General features: G+C 48.9%; 1 pseudogene; it reads left to right on the top strand.

The window, feature by feature from the left end:
- Positions 1-1,043: 1,043 nt before the first annotated feature.
- Positions 1,044-25,428, top strand: part of LOC146798888 (claudin-7-like) — a 50,113-nt pseudogene continuing 25,728 nt past the window's right edge.

Genomic DNA, 25,428 nt, shown 5'->3' with positions numbered 1-25,428 from the left:
CCCGTCAAGATCAGTGTGGTGCAGTAACACTGCTCCATGCCTGATAGGACTGGCATCGGGGACAAGCTCTGACTTATTTGTGGGGTCAACTTACGCCATGGTTGTGTCTTGCATGAGGGCTGGCTTGATTTTCTGGAATTTATTTTCTTTATCTTTTCCCCACATCCATGTTGTAATGCATTGGTCAGTTCTCTGACTGGGCTGGAGAGGGTGGCTAGGTTGGGACTGAATCTCCCACAGTACATAGCAAGTTCTAGAAAACTCCTGACTTCCAATGGTGATTTGGGAGTTTCTGTGTCTTTGATATCTATGACTTTGGGGGGATCCACCTTTATCTGGTCTCCTGAAAAGTTGTAGACATAACATTCTCTTCCCTGTTGAAGGAACTGACATTTCGACCTTCCCTGTGATCCTTTGGGAAGCTGCTGCCAGGTTTTGGTGGTGTTCTCCGATGGTAGGGGCATGAATAGGGATGGCATTGCTGACATTTAACAAGTCTTTCAGCTCAGAGAATACTTCTGTGATAGCATCTTGAAATACTTTGCCCTCTGATGAGATGCTGAAGTTAGGGCAGCAAGGCCTACATGGGGGGAGATGCTTTTGATGTACCTACTTTCCTTGTTGAGCTCTAGCTAGCGGTGCCGTGAGTTGAGGCTGAGCTTTGAGAACCACGAGCTCCGTTAAGGTTGTTCATCAGGTCGTCAGTTGTCAGCATAATGTGCTGTTCTCTTCTGATTGGTTTTGATTGCTTTAAGGAGCGCATGTCGACACAGATTCTTATGCAGGCTGGCTGTTGCATGTGATGACTATCGGGGAAACCCAAGGAGTGGGCTCGGACCCCTTCTCTATGATCCTGAGGTCTGCGAGCTTCTGGAGCTTCGCTTCGTCTGTTGGGTGTTGATAGAAGGAGACCCTGTGGTGTCTGAGGACTACGGGTCCAACAGTATTGTTGATGTGGAGTGATGGTGGTGTGTCTCACAAGTTTTCAAGTCCTAGGAAGAGGTACTGGAACTGGATCTATGTGGCATGTGTGGATTGCTACTATGAAATGGATGAGGCACAATTCTCATGCCATGAAGGAGCAGAGCAGCTATTCTTCTCCGTTCGATGCAACTAAGAATGGTACTGCACACTTGGTACTCTTGTGGGATACCTGACAGTCTTAAGCACCATCAAGAAGAATGGGTTTGTTCCGCTGTAGGAAAAGGTCTTCACTTTCATGGGCTGCATGTTTGGCTTTGGTTGCAGCTTGGTAAAATTACTTCTACACCTCACATTGACTGAAGCTCCCATTGCAATTATGGCAGTGATCTGTGTTATTGTCTTGGAGATGGAGCATGTCGGTCGTGGTTTGTCTTGGGAACTCTGGCTGCCTACTCGCAAGAGATGAGGAAGCGCTCCTCTTCTTTTTCATTGATGTATACATTCACAAATGCAGTAGTACCTCAGTTGGATGTAGTGTTTCATGGCATGTCATCACAGCATGATCGTCTTGCTGTATGTCTGTATTCTGACTTCTCAGAGGTGCTGAGCGTTGACCCCCTCTGCACACCCTCGTGAAGTGGTTGAGTCACTGACAGTTGGAACAAACTTTTCCCTTGGTCAAGCACTCCTGCAGGGTATGTGAGGTGAGTCCACAGTATCAACATGACCTCTGTGATTGGGCTGCTGCTTGCTTTTGGCATAAATGGTGATCATGTGGCATGGTTAGTCACTACTGCAGACATTGCTTTTCTGTTGATAAGTCAGGTGTGTTAACCTGGCATCTTTTGACATGTTTCCCCAGTCTTTTTATTTGCTGACCTCCTGGTTTTGACTCTGTTTTTGCGGGTTTAGTGCCTCTGAGCACTTTTACACAGCTGTTCAGTGCTAAAGGGCAAGTGCTCCTATTGTAAATGGTATTATGGGTTGGTGTTTCCATGATTGGCATGTTTGATTTACTGGTAAGTCCCTAGTAGAGTGCACTGAGAGTGCCAGGACCTGTAAATCAAATGCTGCTAGTGGGCCTGCAGCACTGATCGTCCCACCCACACAAGCAGCCTTTCAAAGGGTTCTCAGACCTGCCACTGCAGTGTCTGCGCACAGTTTTTACTGCCATGTCGACTTGGCAAGTGCACCCACTTGCCACGCCTTAACCTTCCCTTTTATTACATGTGAGTCACCCCTGAAGTAGGCCCAAGGTACCCCCAAGGGCAGGGTGCAGTGTATGTGAAAGGTAGGACATGTTCTGGTGTTTGTGACATGTCCTGATAGGGAACTACAGTGTAATTTGTTTTTCAATGTTGAATGGCCATCTGTCCCATAGGACGGAATGGGGAATACTGTAACATATTACGAGGATATTTTCCCATTGGGACAAGATAGAGAAATGGAGGTTAGTATGCCTGAACTCAGAATGTAGAAATGCATTTTTTAGTAAAGATGATTTTTATGTTCTGTGTTTGTAAATACCTCTTTTAGAAAGTAAGTATTTTCTTGCTTAGCCATCCAGTGTGCTTCTGCTGGGTTGTGGATTGACTGTCTGGCTTTGGAGTGACAGGGGCTGGGGATGTGTATTCTCTTCAGACAACCACTGGGGGGCAAGGTGTGTCCTGCCTTTCCTGGATGAGTCAGGCCTGGGCTGAATAGACCTGGACTGCATTCAGAGTAGTGGGAGGAGATTTCCTTGCACCTGAATGGGCCCGGTCTGCCTTGGAAAATGCTGTTTCCACCTCCTGCCGGGAAGCTAGGCCAGAGAGGACCAAACTGGTTTGGACTGAGCACAGACACTCTCTGCCTAACAGAACAAAGAGATAGGCAGTATAAATCTTTGGGCCCAGCCCCCAGAACTTTAGAACTCGCTTGCAACAAGGAACCTGCCAAGAAGAAGAGCTGGAAGAATTGCCAGGAGGAGTACTGCTCCTTTGCTGTGTTGTCGCTTTGCTGGCTTGGCCTGCAGTTGCTGCTTCTGCATTGGGCAGTGAAAGGCCTGGACTGAACTTTCGTCACTTGTTACAGGGTGCAGTGTATGTGAAAGGTAGGACATGTTCTGGTGTTTGTGACATGTCCTGATAGGGAACTACAGTGTAATTTGTTTTTCAATGTTGAATGGCCACCTGTCCCCTAGGACGGAATGGGGAATACTCTAACATATTACGAGGATATTTTCCCATTGGGACAAGATAGAGAAATGGAGTTTAGTATGCCTGAACTCAGAATGTAGAAATGCATTTTTTAGTAAAGATGATTTTTATGTTCTGTGTTTGAAAATACCTCTTTTAGAAAGTAAATATTTTCTTGCTTAGCCATCCAGTGTGCTTCTGCTGGGTTGTGGATTGACTGTCTGGCTTTGGAGTGACAGGGGCTGGGGATGTGTATTCTCTTCAGACAACCACTGGGGGGGCAAGGTGTGTCCTGCCTTTCCTGGATGAGTCAGGCCTGGGCTGAATAGACCTGGACTGCATTCAGAGTAGTGGGAGGAGATTTCCTTGCACCTGAATGGGCCCGGTCTGCCTTGGAAAATGCTGTTTCCACCTCCTGCCGGGAAGCTAGGCCAGAGAGGACCAAACTGGTTTGGACTGAGCACAGACACTCTCTGCCTAACAGAACAAAGAGATAGGCAGTATAAATCTTTGGGCCCAGCCCCCAGAACTTTAGAACCCGTTTGCAACAAGGAACCTGCCAAGAAGAAGAGCTGGAAGAATTGCCAGGAGGAGTACTGCTCCTTTGCTGTGTTGTCGCTTTGCTGGCTTGGCCTGCAGTTGCTGCTTCTGCATTGGGCAGTGAAAGGCCTGGACTGAACTTTCGTCACTTGTTGCTGAGTATCTCCAAGGGCTTTAAATAGAGCTTGCTTCCTGTTCACGAAGTCTCAGGGTAGATAAGACTTCACTTACCTCTGGGTACCACCTCTGGAACCGTGGGTTTCCGTTGCCACGGAGGGGGAAAGCAGCCGACACCGACACTGCTGCAGGCTCCGTGTCCTGAAGGCACTGCAGAGGGCACCGCCGCACTTTGCACCACAACCCTGGTCTCACCAGCGATGACGACCGCCACTGCGCCGCAGCTTGCACTGTGACCTGTGGGCACCACATTCCGCACCTCCTTGCTTCACTCCACCACCCTTGCCTCACCGACGACCTCGCAGACTGCGACACCCGTGGCCGCACCATGGTTTGTGGGCACAGCTTGTAAGTCCCATGACGCACCATCCCGTCCCACACTGCAGTCTGGGCCGACCGATGCCAGCTCCCATCAACTGACACGGCCGTTGCACCATGACCTGTCAGCACCGCCAAAAGTACTGCCTCACTTCGCACTGCAGCCCTGGTCTCATCGCTGCCGCTGGACAAACGTCACCGAGCCGCTGCCTGCACTGCGACCTGAGGGTATCACACGCCACACCACTACGTTTCACATCGCAACCGCAATGGTTGTCGCATCCGGCCTACACCACCGCGATTGGCCGCAACTAAAGGTACTGTTTATGAGTCTGCTGACACTAACGCCGGCGCACACTGACTCTGTTGGCCGGAACTGTTGGATTCTGTTGTTTTCAGCATCGCCGTAGCCCCGGACAGAGCTACCGGCTTCAAGGAAGAGCATTTTTAAAATATTCTTGCAAATTGCATATTTTCAATTACTGTATGTTGGTCTTTTATCGTTTTGGTCTTGTTTGCACAGATAAATATTGGTTATTTTTCTTTAAATGGTGTGGTGTCAAACAACAGCAAAGAAAACAAGCATTGGCATAGCCAATAGGTCTCGCCTTTGGGACCTTATAAGTGTTTAGCCATGCAACAGTTGCATAACTAAACACTTATAAGGTCCCAAAAGCGAGACCTATTGGCTATGCCAATGCTTGTTTTAACTGCTGCAATCTATTGAAGCCTCACGGAGAACATCAATGCGGCCGTGTGGCCGAGAAAGTGAATGTGTTCGCGATCAAACGTCAAAGCGGCCGCGAAAGTGAAAGTAATCGCGGTAAAGCGCGCCGCTCGCGCACGCGCACATGCACTGTAGCTCTAGGCTGGCCTGGTAGCACTTTTTGGAGCCCTCACAAAATGTCTCGCCAGATCAGCGCATGTGCTGGGTCATGCGAGACCCGAAAAGGAAGATATAATGCAAACTCAATATAGTATCATTTACAAATTACCAGGAGGGGATATTAAACAATGTTAATACAAAATAAAGGAAGTCAAGGAGGCTTAGCAACTTCTTGTAATGAAGGTTGGGGAGAAAAGGATTTTTTCACACTATCATCTAAAAATTGTGTGACAGGAGACCATAGGTGTAATTGTTTTGTGGCGAGTGAAATTGGATGAACAAGAGTCGTGTCTAATCTGTGATTGTGACAAATAGCATACCACCAGGCGAGATATGATAATTTGGAGGTGTCTATCCAATTCTTTGTAATCTGCTGAAAAGCCACTGCTAATAGTAAATCAATGATTCGTAATTGTGAGTGGTTTTTCTGCCAATCAGGGGACAAACTACCTAAGAAAATATTAATAAAGGACAGGGGAACTTCGGTATTAAAGATGGTGGTAATTTGAGACCAAACCTGTTACCAAAACTTGAACCAGATTTTCTTTACCTTCAGATTTATATATTTTCCAATGTGTTTTCCTTTCAATTCCAATGTACCTATGTTTTATCAATATCCTATATTTACTTATTTATTTATTTATCTTTCCTTCACTTGATTATCTGTACGAAGTATTGTTGATTAATTGCTATTCGTAAATAAACTTACTTTTGAACTTAAAATGGTGTGGTGTCCTTTTGTGTTGTTTTCATTGTATTACTGTTGTTTATGTGCAAATGCTTCATACACTGCCTCTGAGCTAAGCCGGACTGCTCATGCCAAGCTACCAAGGGGGTGAGCAGGGGTTATTCCAGAAGTGTATCCCCCTTATCCTGACTAGAAGGAATGGTCACTATTTGGACGAAGGTGCAAACCATTGCCAACTAGAGACCCCATTTCTAATATTGGTTGTCAGTAATGAGGATCAGACTTGTGTTTGCACTTGACCTACAGTGATTGGTGTACACTACTACTATATCGCAGACCACTACGTCTGTCAGGGCTCACCTTCAGCTTCTTGCTGGTTTCTGTTGTCTTGCACAGGAACAGAAGTCGCTAGCTTCCCAACTCCCACTTCCAACCACTCAGCCCCAAGTAATACTTTGGCGCTAACTGATTAGTTAGGGGGAAGGGGGAAAGTGGATAAAATAATAAACTTTAAGAAGAGACTGGTTCTGGACCTTCAGGTTTTCTATCTGGATATCTTCTTCAGCTTTCGCACTGTCTACCGAAGTCTCCTAAGGATAACTAAACACACAACAATTTTATTTTTTCCCTTCCTCTACACTATCCTATCTCTTTTCTACATTTTCCCTGAGATATGCTACCTACCCAAAATCCTGAACTCCGTGCCTCTCTTCCTGACCAACTCTGTTTTCTTCTTTCCTTGTTATGGATGTCTTTTAATTATCAGCAGTTGGTTTACTGGGGGCTTTCTCTTTTATCACGTCGTTTTTTCTTTTTCTGTTCTTTAAATTATTTAACTCTTGTCTTCTAGATTATTTCTTCCTGAGTTTTTAACCCTTTTTTCTCTGTTCTCTTTCTCTCCTCAGGTTTATGCTGTGCTGGAATAACTCTGATAAGTCTTTCTCCTCACATCTCTTTCCTCTCCTAGCTTACAGTTTTTTAATTGTCTGTGATTCTGCACCACTCTAACTCTCTTCACAAAAAATCGTTAATGTTCTCTTTTTTCTTTTACAGGACCCAGTATACTTATAAATGCAGTCAACGGTAAGTTTTAATTACTTTCAGCGATATTGCGTCTCTTGGCATTACTTGACATTATTTATATGACTGAAAATCTTTCCTGTAATTCACTTAGCTTTCTACTTGTTCTCTGTCAGGTGTAGTTGAATCTTCACTCGGAACTGAAGAGACGAGCCGACTCCTATCTCTACTCCGGTAAGTCTTTCACCGCGAACTCCAAGCGTCTTCTTTTTTCTTCAAGTAAGTATCGGTTCTATGACTCAGAGACAGGTCACGAAGGGGTGGCTCTCTGAAAACTTCTTACTCAAGGGTAATACACTTCAAACTGGGAACACTCGCAAAACAGTCTTCTCTGAGGAAAAGTCTTTAGTGAAGTGCGCAATACTTCAGGCGTGCGCGCGTCACATCAGCCTCTCCGGATTTGCAAACAACTAGACCACAGACCCCAGCGCCTTAGCGGCCATCCTGGAATTGCAGACATGCCACCAACTCGACCATTGATGCCTGTTCAACCCTGTAGCACCACTTGAGTTTAACCCCTTGCGCATCACTTTGAAACTCGCATTAGGGATCCTGACAGTACCCCCACCAAAGATGGTCCTCCCACTCTAGGTTTGGTTGGATTGCGCTGATAAAAAAGTTTTATTAGCCTAGGACCATGAACATCTGAATCTAATTCCCAGGACCGCTCCTCTGGACCATAACCTTTCCAATCAACCAGAAAATACAGTCTTCCTCTAACTAATTTTTAGTCCAGAATTTCTTTTACCTCAAACTCCACTCCTGTATCTAGCTGAATAGGGTTTGGAATCGATTCTTTTCTCAAATTGGGAACTGCCTTCTTCAAGAGAGAAACGTGAAACACTGGGTGAATTTTGAATTTGGAGGTCAAGGTCAATTTATAGGTCACTGGATTAATCTGCTCCACAATAGGGTAAGGACCGATAAATCGTGGCTGGAATTTTCGGTTCCCTTTTAGTCTTAAATTTTTTGTATTCAACCAGACTTCATCTCCAATTTCTAAAGGGGGAGGTTTCTTTCTTTTCTTATCTGCATACTTCTTATACTTTTCCTTAGCCTGTTCTAGATTCTTTGATGCTAATTCATGTACAGAATTTAAATGAGTCACCAAATCCTTGACTGCTGGGACTGAGAGCTCCACATCTTGTACTGCGGAATTTGGATGTCTACCATAGTTTAAATAGAACGGAGAATACCCAGTGGACACATTCTTCGCGTTATTATGAGCGAATTCAGCTGTCCACAAGTAGTCCGGCCATTCCCCATCCTGTTTCAACGAGAACAATCGCAAATATTGCTCCAATTCCTGGTTCACTCTTTCCGTTTGTCCATCCGTCTCCGGATGGAAACTGGTGGAAAAACGAGTTTCTACTCCTAACCCTTTCATAAATGCCTTCCAGAAATGTGAGACAAATTGGGTTCCCCGGTCTGATATTATGACCTTGGGTATTCCGTGCAACCTTACGATCCGTGTACTAAAATGACTTGCTAGCTGTTTCGCTGTAGGGATTCCCTTTAAGGCCAAGAAATGTGTCATTTTCGTGTATGCATCTACTATTACTAGGATTGTATTTGTCCCATGACAGGATGGTAAGTCTGTAATTAAGTCTAGAGTGATTGTGTGCCAAGGATGAGGAGGAATGGGCAGGGGTTGCAACAGTCCCTGAGGAGCGTGCCGTTCTGATTTTCCCTGAGCGCATATCTCAAAAGTTTTTACATATTGTTCTATATCTTTACTCATCTGTGGCCACCAATATTTTCTTTTGATCAGATCTGTGGTCTTGAACTCTCCTTTGTGCCCAGCCAACAAATGGTTGTGACATTCCTGCAAGGCTTGCTTCTGCAACGCTGTAGTCGGCAAATACAATGCACCTTCTTTAAATGGTAATTCATCTCGAACTTCTCTTCCAGGCTCTAGTTGCACCCACTTCTGCATTTCTACTGGGGTCAAAACTTGGATTACTTTTTCCTTGAAGTTCAGTATATCTGTGGCGCCGATGATCTTGGCATCTGGAATGATCACTTGAGCACTTAGTGGGTTCCTTTCTTTTCCAGTTCCCATCCTCGATAAGGCATCCGCCTTTCCATTCTGTGTACCCGGTCGATAGGTTATCATGAAATCATAATCAGCAAAATACAATGACCAACGAAGTTGGCGAGGTGTCAAAGTTCTGGCTGACTTCAGGAATTTTAAGTTACGATGGTCCGTGTAAACTGTTACCACATGGTGGGCGTCCATTAAATAATGTCTCCACTCCTTGAAAGCGTCTTTTATAGCCAGCAACTCTTTTTCTGTAATTGTATAGTTAATTTCAGCTGGCGTCAACTTCCTAGATCGATAAGCCACCGGGTGTAATTGGCCAGTTTTCTTATTCCTTTGAGAAAGAACTCCTCCAACCGCAAAGTCAGAGGCATCTGTCTCAACATAAAAGGGCAAAACCAAAGGAAATGATGGACAGAGTGTTGAACATTGCAAGCACTCACCCCCAGTCAACTGATCTGGGTTTAATCCACCACCGTTCTTTAGCCCACTCTGCCACCCCAGTTCAGACATGGCCATATGCAAATCAGTTTGACCCTGTGCCTCATGGGAACAGTCCAGCCCGAACTGCCAAGCCATGTCTTCCCTGGACCGGAAACAAGCTTCCTAGGACCGGTTTCTGGCATTTCAGCCGTCTTCAGCCAGGCTTGCTTGAATCCAGTGGCAAAGTGAGCAAGGGACTCACGTCTGAGCATACCCTGCAAACTTATGGCGAACAAAGCAAAACCAAAGGAAATGATGGACGGAGTGTTGAACATTGCAAGCACTCACCCCCAGTCAACTGATCTGGGTTTAATCCACCACCGTTCTTTAGCCCACTCTGCCACCCCAGTTCAGACATGGCCATATGCAAATCAGTTTGACCCTGTGCCTCATGGGAACAGTCCAGCCCGAACTGCCAAGCCATGTCTTCCCTGGACCGGAAACAAGCTTCCTAGGACCGGTTTCTGGCATTTCAGCCGTCTTCAGCCAGGCTTGCTTGAATCCAGTGGCAAAGTGAGCAAGGGACTCACGTCTGAGCATACCCTGCCAACTTATGGCGAACAAAGCAAAACCAAAGGAAATGATGGACGGAGTGTTGAACATTGCAAGCACTCACCCCCAGTCAACTGATCTGGGTTTAATCCACCACCGTTCTTTAGCCCACTCTGCCACCCCAGTTCAGACATGGCCATATGCAAATCAGTTTGACCCTGTGCCTCATGGGAACAGTCCAGCCCGAACTGCCAAGCCATGTCTTCCCTGGACCGGAAACAAGCTTCCTAGGACCGGTTTCTGGCATTTCAGCCGTCTTCAGCCAGGCTTGCTTGAATCCAGTGGCAAAGTGAGCAAGGGACTCACGTCTGAGCATACCCTGCCAACTTATGGCGAACAAAGCAAAACCAAAGGAAATGATGGACGGAGTGTTGAACATTGCAAGCACTCACCCCCAGTCAACTGATCTGGGTTTAATCCACCACCGTTCTTTAGCCCACTCTGCCACCCCAGTTCAGACATGGCCATATGCAAATCAGTTTGACCCTGTGCCTCATGGGAACAGTCCAGCCCGAACTGCCAAGCCATGTCTTCATAAAAGGGCTCCATCGGATCGGCATGAAGGAGGATGGGTGCAGTGGTGAACTCAATCTTCAAATCCTTAAAGGCTAGCTCTGCTTCTTCTGACCATTCGAATCGTGTCCCCTTCTTCAGTAATCGCGTCAAGGGTAGTATTCGTCGAGAAAATTCTCCAATAAACCTCCGATAGAAATTTGCAAACCCAATAAACGCTTGGACTTCTTTGACACTGGTGGGTGACTTCCATTCTAGTACAGCCTGAATTTTCCGTCTGTCCATATGAATTCCTGTTGGCGAGATCACAAAGCCCAAGAATTCTACCTGCGAAACTCCAAAAGCACATTTCTCCAACTTGACAAATAATTTATTCTCTCGCAGTTTTTGTAAAACTCCTCGAACTTGTGTCTGATGCTCCTGCGTATCTTCTGAGTAGATCAGTATGTCATCAATATACACAATTGCGCATTGATCAATGAATTCACTGAGTACATCATTTATAAAGTGTTGGAACGCTGCAGGCGCATTACACAACCCATAGGGCATAACCTGGTATTCAAATAGCCCAAAGCGTGTCCTGAAAGCCGTCTTCCACTCGTCTCCTTCTCTAACTCGATTAAGGTGGTAAGCTCCTCTTAAATCCAACTTTGTGAATATCTGTGCTCCTTTGATCTGGTCCAATAAGACGGAGATAAGGGGAAGAGGATACCTGTTCTTCTTTGTTATTCGTTTTATGGCTCTATAATCAATACATGTTCTCATCTCGCCCTGCTCCTTCTTAGGCACAAAAAATAGTGGCGAGGACACTGGAGATTGGGAAGGACGTATAAATCCATTGGCCAGGTACTTGTCGATATATTCCCTCAGATGATGATTCTCTTGTTCTGTTAAGGCATACACCCGACTGCAAGGTAAATTCGCCCCTGGCTCTAGGTCTATCTTGCAGTCGTAAACACGATGAGGCGGCAGTTGTTCAGCTTCTTGTTCGTTGAAAACGTCCTCGAAATCTTGATACTCTGGTGGTATTGATTGCGTATTGATTACGCACACGGAGACTTCAGCCGAACATAAGGCGTGAGCTGGGTTCAGTTTACTTGTTTCCTTGAGAGCTCCAAAACAGTTCTCTCTACAATATACTGAGTTCATTTCGATTGTTCTGTCATTCCAATTAATTAAGGGATTATGCTCCGTGAGCCATGGAAGCCCCAATATAAGTTGAAATTGAGGGGCATCAATTAAATTAAAGTGTATAGCTTCTCTATGCCCATCTTCTCGAATCAGCTCTACCAATTCAGTGTGACTCGTGATAGGCCCTGAGGATAGGTTGGTACCATCAATCACTCTAACTGGTTCTCCTCTTGCCTTGGCGATTGCTTGCAGCCCAATTTTTGCTGTGAATTTCAGATCGCAGAAATTACCTGTGGCTCCTGAGTCCACCATCACCGCTACTCCTTTCATTGTTTCTTGACGGAATCGGATTGTCACAGATAGAATCAAATGGGGTGAAGACGACTGTAATGTATTCGCCAACCGATGTTCCTGGGGAGTTGATTTCAGATTCGCATCCACCTGCACAACTCCTTCTACAGGTGGTGCTGCGAGTTTTCCTTCGGCTTAAATGAACCCTTTGGCTTTTTTGGACAATTTCGCACGAAATGCCCACTAGACCCGCAATACATACATAAGTTGCTGACTCGCCTTTTTTCCTTTTCTTCTTTAGTGAGCGGTCCCCGAATTGTTCCTATTTGCATAGGTTCTGATCCTGAGAAACCTTCTGTGCCCTTTCCTGTTTCAGTCTTAGCTCTGTCGAAACGTGGGACCGTACTTCTGAATTCTCGTCTTCTCTCTCCTCTTCGCTCTCCCTGCCGGAAATCCAATTCTAGAACCAGATCTATTAGGGCGGAAATTTCATTTGGACGGTTCGGTATTTGAGCCAAACCATCTTTTAATTAATCTCGCAGGCCTCGATAGAATATTGCTGTCCTCTTTTCTCCGGCCAATCAGTTTCCATTACAAGCTTGTTGAACTGGGCTAGGTAAGCCACCAAGTCTCTATTTCCCTGCTTCAGGTCCAATAGTTCGTTATCTACAGCTGGAGAGATCCGTCTTCGGTCAAAAATTCTCAGAAATCCTTTCTTGAACTCGTCAAAATTCTGCAATAATGGATCATCTCGTGAAACTATCGGCATCGACCATGCCGCAACATTTCCACTTAAATATGACAAAATGAAGGCTACCTTAGATTGCGCATCAGGAAAGATACAAGGGCGACACATGAAATGAAGTGAGCATTTAGTAATAAACACCTGCGCCTTTTGTGGGTCCCCACTAAATCTCTTGGGCGCTGCCAACGGTATCACTGGTGATAAGGAATGTATTACTTGTGTTGTTAATTGATTTGTGTCTCCCATAGATGTGGTGGGACCCTCCCTTCCAGCAGAATACGGTTGTCTTATTCTCTGTGCTAATTCTGCCGTCTCTTTCCTAGAATTCATGACCTCCTGTCTTAGGCTTTGATTCTGTTCTTTAACTCCTACCAGTTCCTTTGTATCACCTCTAGTACCGACCCTAAGGTCTGTAAATTAATTCCCTCAACCATTTCTTTTCTGTTCGGGTGCAAGATTTAGGACGTGGGCACTTCAGTCTGTGAGGGCTCACCTTCAGCTTCTTGCTGGTTTCTGTTGTCTTGCACAGGAACAGAAGTCGCTAGCTTCCCAACTCCCACTTCCAACCACTCAGCCCCAAGTAATACTTTGGCGCTAACTGATTAGTGAGGGGGAAGGGGGAAAGTGGATAAAATAATAAACTTTAAGAAGAGACTGGTTCTGGACCTTCAAGTTTTCTATCTGGATATCTTCTTCAGCTTTCGCACTGCCTAATGAAGACTCCTAAGGAAAACTAAACACACAACAATTTTCTTTTTTCCCTTCCTCTACACTATCCTATCTCTTTTCTACATTTTCCTTGAGATATGCTACCTACCCAAAATCCTGAACTCCGTGCCTCTCTTCCTGACCAACTCTGTTTTCTTCTTTCCTTGTTATGGATGTCTTTTAATTATCAGCAGTTGGTTTACTGGGGGCTTTCTCTTTTATCACGTCGTTTTTTCTTTTTCTGTTCTTAAAATTCTTTAACTCTTGTCTTCTAGATTATTTCTTCCTGAGTTTTTAACCCTTTTTTCTCTGTTCTCTTTCTCTCCCCGGGTTTATGCTGTGCTGGTATAACTCTGATAAGTCTTTCTCCTCACATCTCTTTCCTCTCCTAGTTTACAGTTTTTTAATTGTCTGTGATTCTGCACCACTCTAACTCTCTTCACAAAAAATCGTTAATGTTCTCTTTTTTTTTTTACAGGACCCAGTATACTTATAAATGCAGTCAACTGTAAGTTTTAATTACTTTCAGCGATATTGCGTCTCTTGGCATTACTTGACATTATTTATATGACTGAAAACCTTTCCTGTAATTCACTTAGCTTTCTACTTGTTCTCTGTCAGGTGTAGCTGAATCTTCACTCGGAACTGAAGAGACGAGCCAACTCCTATCTCTACTCCGGTAAGTCTTTCACCGCGAACTCCAAGCGTCTTCTTTTTTCTTCAATTAAGTATCGGTTCTATGACTAAGAGACAGGTCACGAAGGGGTGGCACTCTGAAAACTTCTTACTCAAGGGTAATACACTTCAAACTGGGAACACTCGCAAAACAGTCTTCTCTGAGGAAAAGTCTTTAGTGAAGTGCGCAATACTTCAGGCGTGCGCGCGTCACATCAGCCTCTTCGGATTTGCAAACAACTAGACCGCAGATCCCAGCGCCTTAGCGGCCATCTTGGAATTGCAGACATGCCACCAACTCGACCATTGATGCCTGTTCAACCCTGTAGCACCACTTGAGTTTAACCCCTTGCGCATCACTTTGAAACTCGCATTAGGGATCCTGACAACGTACCACATACTGTTTCTTTTTGGTCTATTTTTGTGATCCCATTGTTTTTTTTAACTTGAACCTGCTATTGCATCATGCCTGAGTCAAGAGCATCCTCCGTGGCATCCTTGGAAGTGTCCTTTGAGGAGGAGAGGTTAGAAACCTACAAAGTGCAGGAGTTGAAGGCTATTTGCAAGAACCTCAAAGTCCAAATCCAGGCCCTCACCAGGAAAGAGGAGCTACAAAAGGCGCTGAGGGTCTGTTTAGCAGCCAGACATGCCAGTGGGCAGTCTGGAGAGATCAGTGTGGAGCCGTAGGAGCCTGTTCCTAGGATGGATGTGCTTTTGGGAGGGGGAAACCCTCCAGGCCAGGCAGCAGTGGCTTGTCCCCAGAGAAGCTGGAGGACAGGTGAGAGGCAAGGAAGTTTGAACTGGAAAACTCTGGCTGGAGAATGAGAGGGAAGACAAAAGAATAGCCATGGAAGAAAGGAAGATGATCTTGGACCATGAGCATGAAATAATTAAGGAACTGGAGCTAAGAAGTAGGTCCAGCACAGATGGTGGCAGCAATCCCTCAGTGCAGGCAGATAGAATTATGCACATCCCCAAGAATGTAGGCAAGGAATTCAGGAAGGAGGACGACATACAAAGGTGGTTTCAAGGTTATGAGGCAGCGATATACATGAATTTGGTTCCTGAAAAGAGTTGGGGAGCATTGTTGTCCTCTCTTCCCAGAAGAGGGGAGGGACACTTTAGTGACTTTGGGCATGGGGCAGAGCCTCACCTACCCTGACATGAAGGAAGCCCTTCTCACCAGATATGGTCTCACTCCTGACAAGTACAGGGATCAGTTTAGGTATGTAGGAAAACTGATGCAAATACTTTGTTGGAATGTGTGGATTCTTTTTGCAGGTCACTGGATGGTTGGGTGAAGGGCAGTAATGTGACAGATTTTCAGGGGCTCTACAATTTGATTACATGGGAGCACTTGTCTAGTCTATGCTTTGCAGAGTGTTACCTGCACTTGACTGATAGCAAGCTGGCTGACCCCAGGAAACTTGCTATAGAGGCGGACTGCTGGGTTAGTACAAGGGACAACAAGAAGGTGTATAGGGGAGACTCCCCCAAAGGTGGGCAGGGTTCCCAGCAGAAGAGTGGGGGGGACAAGGGTAAGGCACGGGAGTTCTCCAAAGGGTCCCAAACTAATACCCAGGGTAAATGTTCCCATCCCCCAGGAGATGAGAAACAAGGGGTCTCTTCAGGGAAGCCTGACGAGACCGGCCCCTGCAAGTGCTATGCCTGTGAGCAGGTTGGTCATTCGAAGGAGGACCCCAAGTGTCCCAAGAGGGCACAGCCATGCACTGGTGGGAGGTCCAAGGTGTTGGCTAGTTTAGCGCTTTTGGGGAGGAGGGGTACTCACAGGTGGGTGGGGATGACCTCATCTCACTAGGGAACAGTGAGATTGTCCCAGGAAAACAGGTACCTGCTAACACTAAGAAATACAGTGCCTGGTTGAACTTCAATGGAAAAAGGGTAGAGGCTCTCAGAGATACAGGAGCCAGTTTGACCTCAGTCCAGTGTCACCTACTCTCTGAGGAGCAAGTAGTCACTGGGGCATTTCACCTAGTTGCTGTGGACAACTCAGAACGCCACTGTAAGGTGGTGCAGGTTACCTTTGAATGGGAGGGGGTCTCAGGTCCCTTAAGGGTGTTTGTGAGCCCTACCATGCCTGTAGAATGTCTGCTAGGTAACGACCTGGAGCAGTCCTTGTGTAAGGATGTTGCCAAGAGAAAGGGCACAGGGCGTGAGAAACCCGCCCCTGAGGTTCCCACGGTCCAGGAGGAGGCTGGCCTTGAGAGGGACGCCCCTGTGCCCACAAGGGAGTAGGTAGCTGAACTGGGGGACTTATTTGAACTGACCCATTGGCAGCAAGAAGGTGGTCCCAACAGGGAAGAATTCTGCAGGGAGCAGAAAGGGTTTGCAGCAGCAGGCTGCAAACTAGGCAGCTGGTGATCAGTCTGGATCACACTGGATCTACTGGGAGAATGGTCTCCTATACAGTGAGCCTAAGGTCACTGAACCTGGTCAGACCCTGTGCTGGTGGTACCCCAGCATTTCAGGACTTTCCTACTGGATCTGGCTCATGACGTGCCTTTGGCAGGACATCTAGGGCAGGACAAAACCTTTGACAGGATTGTCACCCACTTCTTTTGGCCTCAAATGAGAAGGCAGTTAGATGCGCATTGTAAGTCTTGCCAGGCAAGTGGTTAGAGTGGGAGGAAGTGTAAGGCTTCTCCCTAACCTTTTCCAGTTGTAGTAACCCTTTTCGAAGGGGTTGGGATGCACATTGTGGGGCCCCTGGATCCTAAGACAGCCATGGGCAACAGATACATTCTGGTCTTGGTGGACTATGCCACCCGGTACCCGGAGGCTATCCCTCTCAGGACAAGAATGGCGCCAGTGGTGGGCCAGGCGTTAATGGGGATCTTTTCCTGTGTGGGCTTCCCCAGAGAGGTGGTATCTGACCGTGATACCAATTTCATATCCAAGTAACCCTTGACCTTGCCAGGTAGGTCGCTCCCCCACTACACAGCTCCGCCTGTGTTATCCTGCCCGCTGCTGCTGCTGGTAAGCTCCCCCTCTGCCTACTCTCTCTGTGCCCCGTTTGCCTTCTGTGCCCCGTTTGCCTTCTGTGCCCCGTTTTTGCCTTCTGTGCCCCGCTTTTGCCTTCTATGCCCCATTTGCCTTCTGTGCCCCGTTTTTGCTTTCTGTGCCCCGCTTTTGCCTTCTGTGCCCCGTTGGCATTCTGTGCCACGTTTTTTGCCTTCTGTGCCCCGCTTTTGCCTTCTGTGCCCCGTTTTTTGCCTTCTGTGCCCCGTTTTTTGCCTTCTGTGCCCCGCTTTTGCCCTTCAGTGCCCCGTTTGCCTTCTGTGCCGCGTTTTTGCCTTCTGTGCCCCGTTTGCCTTCTGTGCCCCGCTTTTGCCTTCTGTGCCCCGCTTTTGCCTTTTGTGCCCTGTTTTTTGCCTTCTGTGCCCCGCTTTTGCCTTTTGTGCCCCGTTTGTCTTCTGTGCCCCGTTTTTGCCTTCTGTGCCCTGTTTGCCTTCTGTGCCCCGATTTTGCCTTCTGTGCCCCGCTTTTGCCTTCTTTGCCCCGCTTTTGCCTTCTGTGCCCCGTTACCTTATGTGCCCTGATTCTTGCCCGGTTGCCACCGGCAACCTCCCCACTCCCGATTCCCGCCGCTGCGTCCCCTGCAGCCCTGCCCCCCTCACTGACCATTCGCTGCTGCCCCTGCCTCCCGCCTCCCAGCTGCTCCTCCCTCCCACCTCCCCATATATGGCGGCAGCTGTGCTGCCGCGCAGCGGCCGCGTGTAGCGGGCGCGCTGCTGGCGCACCTAAGGCGTGCCTTAGGCAAACCAGTCTGCACCCGTCCTCGCCTAGACCACGCCCAGCGCCAGAACCCCTGGTCCTCGCACCCCCCGCTCCCACCACGACGACCGCCACCGCTACGATGCCAGCACACTCCATGCACTCAACCCCGAACGGACCCACACCTGCTTCAAGGCCGCCCCGAAATGCACCCATGGTCCCTTCACCTGCCGGAACTGCAGCTACACCAGCCTCAGAGCCGTCGAAGCACCCGCCAAGAAGGACCTCAACCACCTCCGATGCATCCTACTGAACACCCGCTCCGCACGCAAACACGCCGTTGAGCTCTGGGACCTGCTCGACACATCATCACCGGACGTCGCCATCCTGACAGAGACCTGGATGAACGACTCCTCCGCACCTGACATCGCCATAGCCATCCCAGACGGCTATAAGATCACCCGCAGAGACCGCACCAACGGAGTAGGAGGAGGAATCGCCATCGTCCACAAGAACACCAACAGGGTCTCGACCAGCACCGACGACACTCTCTGCACCGCCGAACACTTGCACTTCCAGATCCACACGGACCCCAACACCACCCTTAGAGGCACCCTTGTCTACAGACCCTCCGGACCCCAACCCCAGTTCAGCGACTCCATCGCTGACTTCATCAGCACGCACGCCCTGACCTCCGCCGACTACATCCTCCTCGGAGACCTGAATTTTCACCTGGAGAACAACAACGACCTCAACTCCACCACTCTGAATGACAGCCTTGCCAACCTCGGACTAAGACAGCTCATCACAACGCCGACCCATTCCGCTGGCCACATGCCCCAGTCTTCTCCTCAAGCTCCCTCATCTCCTTCACCTTCCAGAAACCCACCACACACCACCGCACCCAACACATCCCAGGCCACTGTTGGAATAAAGTCACCGGAGACCAACTACAGGCAAACCTCGTTCTCAGCCCACCCACCGACCCCTCCAACACCGACGACGCTGCCCAAAACCTCAGACGATGGATAGGCGACTGCGCCAACACCCTCGCCCGCTGAAAAAACCCACCTACAGAGACACCAGCAAGAGAGCCAGCTGGTTCACCCTGGAATTCCTAGCATCCAAGCGTACCTGCCGGAAACTAGAGAAAAAATGGCACAGCGAAAAGACACCGGACAGCCACGCAGCCCACAAAGACGCCGTCTGCAACCACCATCACCTCATCAGGCCTGCCAAGAGGATCTCCTTCAAAGACCGCCTTGACAACAACGCACACAACAGCAAGGAGCTCTTCAACATCGTGAAAGAACTCTCCAACCCCAGCTCCAACACCATCGACATCCCGCCATCGCAAGCCCTGTGCGACTCCATCGCCACCTTCTTCCACCGCAAGATCGCTGAAATCCACGACAGCTTCAACACCCAGACAGTCCCAAAAAGACACCGACACACTGGACTCGCCGCCCACCATCAACCACGACCCCCTGACAGCATGGACCAACGTGAACATCGATGACACCATCAAGACCATGAGCACAATCCACTCCGGCTCCCCGTCAGACCCTTTCCCACACCACATCTTTAACAAAGCCAGCAGCTCTATCGCTCCCCACCTACGCAACATCATCAACCTTTCCTTCGAGACCGCGACCTTCCCAGAGAGCTGGAAGCACACCGAGATCAACGCCCTACTCAAAAAACCCAAGGCGGACCCGAGGGACCTCAAGAACTTCCGGCCCATCTCCCTGCTCCCGTTCCCAGCCAAGATCATTGAGAAGATAGTCAACAGACAGCTAACCCGATACCTCGAAGAAAACAGCATCCTGGACCCATCCCAGTCAGGGTTCCGCAGCAGCCACAGCACAGAGACTGCCCTCATCGCGGCCACCGATGACATCAGGACTCTGCTGGACAACGGCGAGACCGTAGCCCTCATCCTGCTGGACATCTCCGCCGCCTTCGACACCGTCTTCCACCGTACCCTACGCGCATGCCTCCATGACGCAGGGATCCAAGACAAGGCCCTGGAATGGACTACCTCCTTCCTCTCCGGCAGAACCCAGAGAGTCCGCCTCCCCCCATTCCGATCCGAAGCCTCCGAGATCATCTGCGTCGTACCCCAGGGTTCTTTCCTCAGCCCAACACTCTTCAACATTTACATGGCCCCGCTCGCATGCATCGCCCAACAGCACGACCTCAACATAATCTCCTACGCTGACGACACTCAACTGATCCTCTCCCTCACCAAGGACCCCCTCACTGCCAAACCCAACCTCCATGAAGGAATGAAGGCCGTCGCCGGATGGATGAAGAGCAGCTGACTAAAGCTGAACACGGACAAGACGGAGGTCCTCATCCTCGGCTCCAACCCATCAGCCTGGGATGACTCCTGGTGGCCAACGGCACTAGGGGCAGCCCCGACACCCACCGACCACGCACGCAACCTGGGAGTCATCCTCGACTCAACTCTCTCCATGACCAAGCAAGTCAATGCTATCTCCTCCTCCTGCTTCAACACCCTCCGCGTGCTCCGCAGGATCTACAGGTGGATCTCAACAGATACAAGAAGAACAGTCATCCAGGCCCTCATCAGCAGCAGACTCTACTATGGAAACGCCCTCTATGCGGGAGCCCCGGCCCAGCTCATCAAACGACTGCAACGCATTCAAAAGGCCTCTGCACGCCTCATCCTCGATGTACCACGCCACAGCCACATCACCCCCCACCTGAGAAGCCTGCACTGGCTCCCTGTCGACAGGAGAATCTCCTTCAAACTCCTCATCCATGCACACAAGGCACTGCACAAGACCTGCCCAGCTTACCTCAACAGACGACTCCTCTTCTACGTCCCTAACCGCCAGCTCCGCTCCGCCGACCTCTCCCTCGCCACCGTCCCGCGCATCCGAAGAACAACCACCGGCAGCAGATCCATCTCCCACCTCGCCGCCAAGACCTGGAACACCCTCCCACTCAGCCTACGACAGACCCAAGACCTGCTGACCTTCAGGAGGCTACTCAAGACCTGGCTGTTCGGCCAGTAGCGGCACCCCCCCCTTTTTTTTCCGCAGCGCCTTGAGACCCTCACGGGTAAGTAGTGCGCTCTACAAATTCTATGATTGATTGATTGATTGAAGTATATGACATCCCTGTGGGAGGAGTGCTGTGTGACCTACAAGTTCACTCCTTACCACCCCAAGGTAATGGTTTGGTGGAGAGATTTAACCAAACCTTGATGGGCATGATCAAGGGTCTAACCGAACCCATGAGGCGGAATCGGGACATCATCTTACCATGTCTTCTCTTTGTATACAGGGAGGTACCACAGAAGTCATTAGGGTTCAGTCCCTTTGAACTACTATATGGGCACCCTGTGCGAGGACCCCTCAGTTTGGTCAAGGAAGGCTGGGAGACAGCTCCCAGGAAAATGCCCCAGGATATATTTAGCTGCATGCTGGCCTTCAGGAACCAAACTTCACGCTTCAGGAAACTTTCTTAGGCAAACCTGAAAGCAAGCCAGGAGGACATGAAACACTGCTACAACCAGAATGCCACCCTGGTAGAATTTCAGCCTGGCTAGAAAGTGTGGGTCATGACCCCAGTCAAACCTTGTGCCTTGCAGGACAAGTGGACTGGGCCTTTGAGGTGGTGGAGCACAAATGTAATGTCACTGGTGAATTTGTAGACTCCCAGGAACCCTTTGAGGGTCCTCCATGTGAACCGCCTCAAGTCTCACTTTGAGGGGTCCGAAGTGAACATGCTCTTAGTGATAGATGATGGGGTGGAAGAGGAGAGTGAACCTCTCCCTGACCTCCTGTCTACCAAGTAGCAAGATGGGTCAGTGGAGGGTGTGATCCTCTGCCCTACACTGACCCCAGAGCAGCAGCATGATTGTCTCCAATTGTTTAGGCAGTTTGCAGCGCTGTTCTCCCTGACCCCCTGTGTTACGCACTGATGTACCCATGACGTGGACACTGGTGACAGCCCTCCTGTGAAACACAAGATTTACAGGTTGACTGACTGGGTCAGAACCTGTATCAAAGAGGAAGTCTCTAAGATGTTGCTGTTAGGGTTGTTCGAGCCCTTCAACCATCCTTGGGCCAGCCCAGTGGTCTTGCTCCCAAAGGCTGCTGCACCCAATGCCACTCCTGAACTGTGGTTCTGCGTGGACTGCCGTGGGCTCAACGCCATCACCAGGACTGATGCACACCATATCGCCAGAGCTGATGAGCTCATTGATCGGTTGGGAGCTGCAAGCTCCTTGGCCTGTTTGATTTGACGCCTGGGTACTGGAAGATTGCCTTAACAGAGGGGGCCAAGGAGAGGTCAGCATTTTCAACCCCAGAGGGGTACTACCAGTTTTGGGTGATGCCCTTTGAGTTGAAGAATGACCCTGTCACCTTTTGGAGATTGGTCAACCAGGTGTTAGCTGGGCTGGAGGATTTCAGTGCTGCCTACCTGGACGACATTGCAGTGTTAAGTTCCAGTTGGGAAGAACACTTGCAACAGCTCTTGGAACTGCTGAAGGGTCTTCAGAAGGCACGCCTCATGGTCAAGGCCATTAAGTGCCAGATCGGGCAGGGCTCTGTAGTGTACTTAGGCATCAGGTAGGAAGCGGCCAGGTGATACCCCTACACCTAAGATTGACACCATTCTGGCTGGAGAGGCCCCCAGGACCCAGACAGAGGTGAGAGCTTTTTTAAGTGTCCCCGGCTACTTTCAAGGGCTATGGCACCATTGTTGCCCCCTTGACAGAGCTGACTTCCAGGATCAGCCAGGAAGGTGATCTGGACTGATGCCTGCCAGAAAGCTTTTGATGCCCTAAAGGCAGCCATGTGCAAGGCGCCCGTGCTCAAGACACCCAATTTCTTAAGGAATTTGTAGTGCAGATTGATGCTTCAGAGCATGGTGCGAGAACGGTGCTCTCGCAACTAAACGATGAGGGCCTAGACAAGCCTGTAGTCTTCCTTAGCAGGAGACTACTCCCCAGGGAACAGAGGTGGTGTGCCATAGAAAGAGAAGTTTTCGCTGTGGTCTGGTTACAGAAGAGGCTAAGACCCTAGCTCTTTGGGACTCACTTTCAAGTTCAGTCAGACCACAGGCCCCTCAGATGGTTGATGCAAATGAGGGGTGAGAACCCAAAACTGTTGAGGTGTTCCATCTCACTACAGGGACTTTATGGTGGGACACCGCCCTGGCACAGAACACGACCAACTCTGACGGTCTGTCTAGGTTCTTACGCCTTAGTGAAGAGAACTCCAAGGAGGTTGGGTAGTTCTCCCTACTTTCAGATGGAGGGGACATGTGTTAGACCTGGCATCTTTTGGCGCGTTTCCCCAGTCTTTTTGCTTTCTGGTCCCCTGGTTTTGACACTGTTATTGCTGGTTTAGTGCCTCTGTGCACTTTCTCACTGCTGTTCAGTGTTAAAGTGCAAGTGCTCCTATTGTAATGGTATTATGGATTGGTGTTAGCATGATTGGCATATTTGACTTACTGGTAAGTCCCTAGTAGAGTGCACTGAGAGTGCCAGGGCCTGTAAAACAAATGCTGCTAGTGGGCCTGCAGCACTGATTGTCCCACCCACATGAGCAGCCTTTCAAAGGGTTCTCAGACCTGCCACTGCAGTGTCTGTGCGCAGTTTTTACTGCCATTTCGACTTGGCAAGTGCACCCACTTGCCAAGCCCTAACCTTCCCTTTTATTACATGTAGTCCCAAGGTACCCCTATGTGTAGGGCGCAATGTATGCGAAAGGTCGGACATTTCCTGGTGTGTGTGACATGTCCTGATAGTGAACTACAGTGTAGGCTATCTGACCCATATGATAGAATGGGGAATTTTCTGTAGCATATTACGAGTATATCTGAGACAAGATCGAGAAATGGAGTTTAGTATGCCTGAACTCAGAATTTAGAAATGTATATTTCAGTAAAGATGATTTTTATGTTCCGTGTTTGAACATTTTCAAAATACCACTTTTAGAATGTAGGTATTTTCTTGCTTAGCCATCCAGTGTGCCTCTGCTGGGTTGTGGATTGACTGTCTGGCTTTGGAGAGACAGGGGCTGGAGATGTGCATTCTCTTCAGACAGCCACTGGGAGGGTTGAGGTGTGTCCTGCCTTTCCTGGATGAGTCAGGGCTGGGCTGTATAGACCTGGGCTGCATTTAGAGCAGTGGAAGGAGAATTTCTTGCACCTGAATGGGCCTGGTCTGCCTTGGACAATGCTGTCGCCACCTCCTGCCAGGAAGCTGGGCCAGAGAGGACCAAACTGGTTTGGATTGAGCACAGACACTCTCTGCCCAAGAGAACAAAGAGAAAGGCAGTATAAATATAGGTGCCCAGACCCCAGAACTTTAGAACTCGCTTCGATCAAGGAACCTGCCAAGAAGAAGAGCTGGAAGAACTGCCAGGAGGAGTACTGCCCATTTGCTGTGTTGTTGCTTTGCTGGGTTGGCCTGCAGTTGCTGCTTCTGCATTGGGCAGTGAAAGGCCTGGACTGAACTTTCGTCACTTGTTGCTGAGTATCTCCAAGGGCTTTAAATAGAGCTTGCCTCCTGTTCATGAAGTCTCAGGGACAGATAAGACTTCACTTACCTTTGGGTACCACCTCTGGAACTGTGGGCTTCAGTTGCCACAGAGGGGGAAAGCAGCCAACACCATCACCGACACTGCTCTAGGCTCCGTGTTCTGAAGGCACCGCAAAGGGCACCACAAAGGGCACCGCCGCACTTCGCACCGCAACCCTGGTCTCATCTACGACAAAGACCGAGCCGCTGCTTGCACCGGGGCCTGTGGGCACTGCACTCTGCACCGCCCCGCTCCACTCCGCCACCCTGGCCTCACCGACTATGTCGCTGCCCGCTGACCGCAACACCTGTGACTGCACCGTCGTGTGGGAGCACCGCTGGTAAGTCACTCAATGCACCACCCTGTCCCACACCCCAGTCTGGGTCCACAGATGCCAGCTCCCACCAACCGACATGCCGTTGCACCGTCAGTACCGCCACGAGCACTGCCTCACTTTGCACGGCAGCCTTGGTCTTACTGGCGCTGCTGGTTGACCATCACCGAGCTGCTGCCTGCACCTCAACTGCACGCTCCACCGATATGTTTCACATTGTAACCACAACGGTTATCCTCTCTCTGCCTAAAGCGTTTCAGCATAGTTGCTGCACTGCACTATACTATAAATTAATATACATGCGATTGGCTGCAACCAAAGGTACTGTTTACGAGTCTACTGAGACTAACGCCGGTCTGCATCGACGCGGTCTGCCGGAATTGTTGGATCCTGTTGTTTTCAGCACGGACAGAGCTACCTGCTTCAAGGAAGTGCATGTTTAAAGTATTCTTGCAAAGTGCATATTTCTGATTACTGTATGTTGGTCTTTTATCGTTTTGGTCTTGTTTGCACAGATAAATATTGGTTATTTTTCTAAAACTGGTGTGGTGTCTTTTTGTAGTGTTTTCACTGTATTACTGTTGGTTATGTACAAATGCTTCACATACTGCCTCTGAGATAAGCCTGACTGCTCGTGCCAAGCTAACAAGGGGGTGAGCAGGAGTTATTTCAGTAGTGTATCTCCCTTGTCCTGACTAGAAGGAAGGGTCCCTATTTAGACAAAAGTGCAAACCATTGCCAACTAGACACCCCCATTTCCAACAAGGTGTCACTTGGTTCTAGTTTGGGAGAGGGTTTGGCAAATGCCAGGTACATTTGCTGCTTTCGGTCATTAGACAGTTTTGTGGTACTGAGCTACTGTGA

Source organism: Triturus cristatus, chromosome 9 (genome assembly GCF_964204655.1).
Source record: "Triturus cristatus chromosome 9, aTriCri1.1, whole genome shotgun sequence".
Lineage (NCBI taxonomy): Eukaryota > Metazoa > Chordata > Amphibia > Caudata > Salamandridae > Triturus > Triturus cristatus.
Note: the sequence above shows the minus strand (reverse complement) of the source record. Positions and strands in the feature narration are given on the sequence as shown.